Raw genomic sequence first — 7,715 nt, 5'->3', positions numbered from 1 at the left:
ATTTAGAGTAATCCCAATCCTGCCAAAATTTCAGAGGGTCTCAGGAAAGAATAGCTGTCCAAAAAAGCTGCTTTTCTTGTTTGCCCCTCACCTGATATATTGAAGCAAGATTCTATATGCAGACTGCCGGAGAGTTCTAGGATTTCCACATCTTACTCTTGGAAACAAATAATAAATTAAGCCTGTGTGGAAGACAGAAATAAGAAAAGGCCTGATAATACCTTACTCAGCTTTTAATCAGTAAAACTAGGATTTTTTCAATAGACAGATAAAATCCTCCCTTAGAAATTTCTATGAAACACTTACTGGATGTCAGGTGTTTGTTTTTTTTTTTTTTTCTGTTTATTCTCCATGCCATTAAAATTCAGCAAAAGTTATTTGACAAAACCATAATTATATTAAAATAAGTTAATATTTTAAACCAACATTTACTATAGTCTTATAACAACTTTGTTTTAGAAAATAGAAAGGCAATAAAGATTATCCATCGTCTTCCTGTCCAGAGGTGATAACTTTCAATTTTGTATATATTCTAATCTATATGCCCTTATATACATAACAACAGTTTTGAAAGTTTGTATACTTCCTTGTAACTGTATTTTCTAACTTTTATTTATTTATTTATTTTAAGTTTATTTTTATTTTTGAGACAGAGAGAGACAGAGCATGAACGGGGGAGGGTCAGAGAGAGAGGGAGACACAGAATCTGAAACAGGCTCCAGGCTCCGAGCCATCAGCCCAGAGCCTGACGCGGGGCTCAAACTCACAGACCGCGAGATCGTGACCTGAGCTGAAGTCGGACGCTTAACCGACTGAGCCACCCAGGCGCCCCTATATTTTCTAACTTTTAAATCAAAGCAATGAATATTTAAACATATCCTGAAATATTCTTTGAGAGAAAAAGAAAGCTACATAGTATTTCTTTTTTTTTTCAAACTTGTATTGAAAAACCAAGAGGATATGCTATGTCCTTTTTCAGAAGAGTCTCTTATACAAGTGGAGGCTATGGATACCACCTTCTCCCTAAGCTGAACACATTCTGTTCTCAAACTTGAGTTGCCCAGGATACATCATGGCTCAGACTTGGGTCAAACTGTTGGCACCAGTGTCCTCTCAGGAGTGCTGGATGCCAATGATAAGGTAGGGGAGAAATTTTGTGGTGGACCCTTTGTCCTGAACAGCCTCAGACACCCCTTGGGCACCTTGATTTTGTCAGCTTCATTGAAATATCACTTATGGCTGCTGAGATGCTCATCCATGGCATCAAGAGAACCCATACCACAATATGTCTTTAGCCGGAATCCATCGGAGAAGAAGTACTTATCAGGGGCCTCAGTGGTGGCAGCCAGGAGAGAGCCCATCATGACTGTGGAAGCCCCAAGGGCCAAGGCCTTGGCAATGTGGCCCACATTTTAGATTCTTCTATCAGCAATGACAGGAACACCAATACACCATGCATATTCTGACACCTTGTACATCGTCTTTGCTTGGGACCACCCACATTCCAGAACTTCCTGGGTGATGCATATGGAGCCACTGCCCATGCCCATCCACAGGACATCTATGCCAGCATCAGTGAGGTTCTTGGCCTACATAGCCATGACCACATTGCCTCCAATAACTTGGAGACTGGCGTATTTCCTTTCATGTACTTGATCATGTTGATCTGGAAGATGGAGTTTTCCTGAGAAGAGTCCAAATCCACTAAGTCCACAGCATCCTGGTTTAGCAAGCTCAGCTTATACTTGTCATCTTCATGAGTGCCAATGGCTGCTCCACATAGCAGCTACTTTTTGGCATCTTTGGAGGCCAGTAGGTGATCCCAGTTCTTCTTCAGGTCTGTCTGGGCAATAATAGCTACCAGTTCACCATCTTCATTTACAATAGGTAACTTTCTCTTCTTGCTGTGCTGCAGAATTTTATTTGCTTCCTTCAGTGTGATGCCTGCAGGAGCTACCACCAAGTATTCCTTCTTCATCATGATCTCTTCCCAAAGCCAGTCATGTTCTTCCTCCTTGAGAAGATCACTGCCCACCAAGCAACTCCCCATCCAGCCCATGTGTTGGTGGTTGGGATACCAGAGAAGCCATGCTGGGCTTTGGCTTCAAACACATCCCACATTCTATCCTCAGGGCTGAGGTCACAGGGTCCATGATGAATCCCTGCTCATCTTTCTTCACTTTCTGAAGTTTGTTGACTTGGAAATCAGGTGTACAGTTGTGGTGGATGAAGCCAATACCACCTGTAAGGCCTATTGTTATGGCCGTGCTAGCCTCTGATTTTTAAGTAAACTTTACACCCAATGTGGGGCTCAAACTCACAACCCCAAGATCAAGAGTTGTACACTCTACTGACAGAGCCAGCCATCCAGGTGCTCCCAGAATGAGGTTTTTGATCAGAGCAGAAGTCCTGCCTACCTGGTCTGCAGTGAAGTCAGTGTACCCAGCAAGAAGGAAAAAGTCCTTGTGGGTGAGGCCATCCCCACAGTTGAACAGCTGCTGTTCCGTGAGCCTACTGTCTGGGACGTAAGATGTGCCCTGCTAATCAGGTAGTGGGCCACGGCCAGTGTGCACAAAGCCATGTGTGTCTGAGGACCTGGCTGCAGGGCGGTGTTTCTTAATTTATGCAAATTCTCAGTTCTACAAATATGTGAAGGAGAAATCAGTGACGTAGACAGTATGAGATACAGTAGTTAGTAAGATAGTGTCTCTGATCTCAGTCAGCTTGTATTCTAGGAGTGAAAGGGCCAGAGAGGAGTAAATGGAAATGAAGATGCCTACCATGAGGCACTGTAAGAAGAGAAAAAATCCATGTTCACGGAGTGTCAAGGGATGAGAAAGCGCCTCTGATTTGGAGGGTCCTAAGGGGGTGATGTAATGGTCAGTATGATGACAGAATGCTTCTTACACATGTTGTTATGGTCAAGTTCAAATGAGTTAACACCTATTAACTGCCTGGAATAGTGCCTCTCATGTACTAAGTGCTCCTAAGGCTCCAATATTATTAGTTCTGTTCTTATTGTCAATCCTGTAATTATGTGGCAACTGAAAGAAACCACTGGCTACAATGCCATTTCTTTGAACTCTCTTCCAACTTCAACCCCAAATTCAACAGGCCATGCTTTTCTGTAGCAAATGGGCCTCAAGAAACTCAGCTACTGTGTCCATTGACATCAAGAAGTCAAGTTGGCTGTCATCCATTAGGCACCCGTTAACATTTTGCCTCCAATTTTCATTTGCCTAAAATGATCCAAGGAGCCATAAACTTGAAGAGAGTATTTAATTACTTCAATAAAATAGGCCCATGGTCCTCCATGCTGGTTTAATAACTGCATTTTCATACTTTTAGAATCACTTACAATATACATTTTAAACCAGTGACACTTATTTCCTTTTATTATTGTTCCCACTCTGTTAATATGTGTTTATCTTATTTCAGTCTCTGTAGCCTTGAAACAAGTGCTTATTAATCAGAAGCCATTTAAATGCTGATGTGCCATGTTCTACATTAAGGAAACTAAAAGAGCACCAAGCAGGAAAGTACATATAGGTGCTTCCCCTCTTAATTAAAAGCTGCTTTGTACATATAACTCCTTTCCTGGCATTTTATGTGGAGGTATTCAAATTAGATTCAATGAGGATAGGGTAATTATAAACATAACTAAAGCTTCATAAGGGTCCTATTTTAGGGACTTGACTCAGTGATAGATGACAAGTGAATATATCATGGCTGGGTGACCACTAATGGACTCCTGCAAATTTGTAGAATGAAATCTCTGTGTTTCTCAGGATTTGGAGTGCTAAGGACCCCAAGCACAATCACAATCTTGGAAAACGTCTCCAGGCCATTGTCTTGATTGGCTTTCAGACTTCCTGCAGGCTTTGATGTGCATCTTGGAGATGCACTGTTCATGATCCAACATAAATTCTAAAAATTGCAGTAGATCATGAAGTTAGTGGTAGGGGAAAGGAGCTTCCTGAAGGGGCTGAAACCATCCCCTACCAAGCCAAAAATGCAGGAAACAGACCGACAAGAGCTTTTAAATAGTAATGTAAGTTGCCCTGATCTCTAGATAACACATTTGTTTGACAATAAAAATCCTGGCTACAAGAGAAGGAGTCTAGTCATTCTACCATAAGACCCCCTGGGCCAAATACTTCCATTTCCGTAGCTAGTCTCTTTCATGGTGTACCCCAAAAGGTGTGCTTCTAGAGAGCACCCTAGGAGGCAGACCCTGCATAAGTCTTAGAAGTAGCTTCGGTAGGGATGCTTGGGTGGCTCAGTTGGTTGGGCATCCGACTTCGACGCAGGTCACGATCTCGTGGTTCGTGGGTTCAAGCCCCACATTGGGCTCTGTGCTGACAGCTCAGAGCCTGGAACCTGCTTCAGATTCTGTGTCTCCTCTCTCTCTCTGCACCTCCTCTGCTTGTCCTCTGTCTCTCTCTCAAGAATAAATAAACATTAAAAAAAAGTAGCTTCAGTAAATCTATCCCTTACACACACACACACACACACACACACACACACACACACACAGAACATGAGCACAAGCTGTGAGCATCTTGCTAGGTTCTTTGCTGGGCTGAAGCAAATTGGCATGGTAGTGGGCAGCTTAGAGGGAGTGTGAGCATGCCAAGAATTCCTACAGCATCCTAACACAAATCTTCATAGTGTTAAAACAGTAGGAGAAGGAAGAATAGACATCTTCTGGTAGAGCTTTCTATTTTAAAAAGCAATTCAGACAAGAAAGGTCACCTGTTCTAAGATGCACAATATTAGTGCCTGAAATGGAAGTTGCACTCAGTTTTCCTCATTTTTTGGTCCTGTATATTTCCATCATATTAGGCTGATTAAAAAACAAATATTACTCAAAGTAGATTCCCCTGAAAATAGCTTTCTTCACTTCTCAATAACTGTCCTCACAGTAAAGACCCTCCCTAATGAGAAAGGAACTATAGAAACTTGCAATAAAAATGGACTAGACGGGGCATCTGGGTGGCTCAGTCAGTTAAGCATCCGGCTCAGGTCATGATCTTGCGGTCCGTGAGTTCAAGCCCCGCGTCAGGCTCTGTGCAGACAGCTCAGAGCCTGGAGCCTGTTTCAGATTCTGTGTCTCCCTCTTTCTCTGCCCCTCCTCCTGATCATGCTCTGTCTCTCTCTCTGTCTCAGAAATAAATAAACGTTTAAAAAAATTAAAAAAAAACAGACTAGATAAAATGGGAGTACCAGGATCTACTTTAGGAAAATCAGATGCCCATTCTTTATGAGGTCTATGAAGGAGGTACATTTCACTGAACGGAGATGGTGTTCACGATCAGACCCTTAATGGGGGACCAATAAACAATGCACAACAATGGTGCCTTTGCCTCTTTCTTACTGTAAAAATTTCCTTTGTGCCCATACTAATAGAAATTAAATGTTATATGACCAAACCCAAAAGTAAACAAGGGCTTAGAAAGAATTTTCTTCTTTCTAAGAAGAAAGACCCCTTTCTATCAGTAAGGGGTCAATGATTGTACTCCATTTCTGGCTGATATACTCGGCAAATACCCCAACCATCATACCTTTGGTATGGTTTAAACATTGATTGTTTTTAAAGATAGTTCAAGAGGGGCACCTGGGTGGCTGAATTGGTTAAGTATCCGACTTCAGCTCAGGTCATGATCTCACGGTCTATGAGCTTAAGCCCCGCGTCGGGCTCTGAGCTGTCAGCACAGCTTCGATTCTGCTTCGATTTCTGTGTCTGCTTCGGATTCTGTGTCTCCCTCTCTGCCTGCCCCTCCCCTGCCCGCACTTTCTCTCAAAATAAATAAGCCTTAAAAAAAAAGATAATTCAAGAAATTCAACAAAATTCAATGCCAAGACATCAAGTAAATCAGTTGCTAGTGAGCCCCATAAATAAGGAATACTCAAAAGAGTTTAGGCAGTTTGCTACTCTGGAGTCTGGTTTGTTTTCTAGACCTTACACCTGTTTAAATATCATGTTTGTTCCCCAAATTTAGAGAGTGTATTATGGTGCTAGGCCCACCAAGATAGCTTAACTACCTAAAAAAATTCAGCAGCATGGATTTGAGGTCATGAACATTAAAATAGCAGGAAGTAGCTTTCTATAAAGTTCAGAATCATAGCAACAAATTTTTCTCTCACATCTTATCAAGTCCCAGGCACCTGCCCATGAAATTGGCAGCAGAAAGATTTTCTGTGCTGCAAATTACAGGTTTCTCGTCATCTTGCCAACTTGCTTTGTCTCCACAACCTGGCAAAATGTGGCTATTGGCAGGAAAATGAATATTTGAAAATGATTACAGCATATAGAGATTTTTGGTTCTATAATGTCTAATTGAGTAATATAAATACTGTTTTAGCACTAGGGGTATATTTGCTTTCTACTTTATAATAGATGACGTGCTCTGTAATTTGAGCCCTTGGGCACTAGTCCCTCAAAGAAAGCATTAGAACAAGGTCCTCAATGAACATTATCTGTAACAAGGATAATTTATCAAAATATTAATGACATCTGTATTTGATGTCATTATATAATGACAATATATATATTGTCATATATGACATCAATGCCAAATATAATGACATTTGGAATTCCATGGTCATAGCCTTCCCTCCAGCTAACCTGAGACATCCCACTGCCTGCTGCTATAGAGGAATTGGACAGAAAACCAGAATTTTCTAAATACCTTGACCATTTATAAAACCAGATTTTCCATCAAGTGTAAAGAAAGTACCCAGCCATCTATGGCAGCTGTGCCATTGGCTTGTTGCCTACGGTAAGAGAATACGGCAAATAAGAAATCAGAAAGCCAAATCCAGTTATTCTGGTTTGAAAGGTTTGCTAAAGAATGAAAGGCTGTAGGGAAGTAAGATAGGGAGTGGGAAATATAAGCAGCCCAAAGAGACACCAGGGCGTTAGATGAGGGAAACATCCGAAACAGGGAGCTGTTTTTTAAAATTCACATTAGGGATTCCGGAAGATAACAGTCTCATAAGTGGTCATCAAGCCACATCAAGATGAAGTTAAAAGCAGTGAAACTGAAGCTTTCCTGAGCTTGGCTTAGCTCTCCTGTGGCCAGTGCTTCTCAAAGGATGACAGCAGCAGCAGCATCACCTGGGAACATGTTAGAGATGCAAATTCTTGGACCTCACTCTAGACCTGCTGCGTCAGGAACTCTGAGGGTGGGGCCCAGAAGCCTGTGTTCTGACAAGTCCTCCAGAAATTTCTTGAGGACCACCATCCTATGGCCTGATTGGAGGGTCAGGAATTTCCACAGGTCCCCCAAGGCAGACAGTGAAGCTGAAGTCAAGAGTCTCTGCCTTAGGGCCTACCCAGCTGAGACTCAAGGGACCTGTAGTGTAGAACACGTAGGCCAAGGGCTGGATGGAGAATGCGCAGGTGTTCAGAGACCTTTGTGACACCAATTAGAACAGAACCTAGACCCAGCTGAGAGAGATCAACCCACCTACTTTAGGTGCAAATAACAATAGGTCGGACATCACACAAGCTACCAGACAAAGGGCATCTCCTCAGAAAGATACCTGAGGAAGAAGACACACTACAATGCGAGAGCTGCTCCACTCTCCAACTGTAAATTCCCACTGGGGACACCTCTCCCATGTCACTCCCCAGATACACAAAGACCATCTTGGAAAAAGGCAATGGAATGGTGAGGAAAGACAAAAGTATATGGCCGTCTTGTCTGAAA

The 7,715-nt window shown here is 42.3% G+C and overlaps 1 pseudogene; it reads right to left on the bottom strand.

Annotated features, from left to right (window-relative positions):
- Positions 1–975: 975 nt before the first annotated feature.
- Positions 976–7,247, bottom strand: LOC131513037 (inosine-5'-monophosphate dehydrogenase 2-like; annotated as a pseudogene).
- Positions 7,248–7,715: the final 468 nt, after the last annotated feature.

This window comes from Neofelis nebulosa, chromosome 5, assembly GCF_028018385.1.
Source record: "Neofelis nebulosa isolate mNeoNeb1 chromosome 5, mNeoNeb1.pri, whole genome shotgun sequence".
Lineage (NCBI taxonomy): Eukaryota > Metazoa > Chordata > Mammalia > Carnivora > Felidae > Neofelis > Neofelis nebulosa.
Note: the sequence above shows the minus strand (reverse complement) of the source record. Positions and strands in the feature narration are given on the sequence as shown.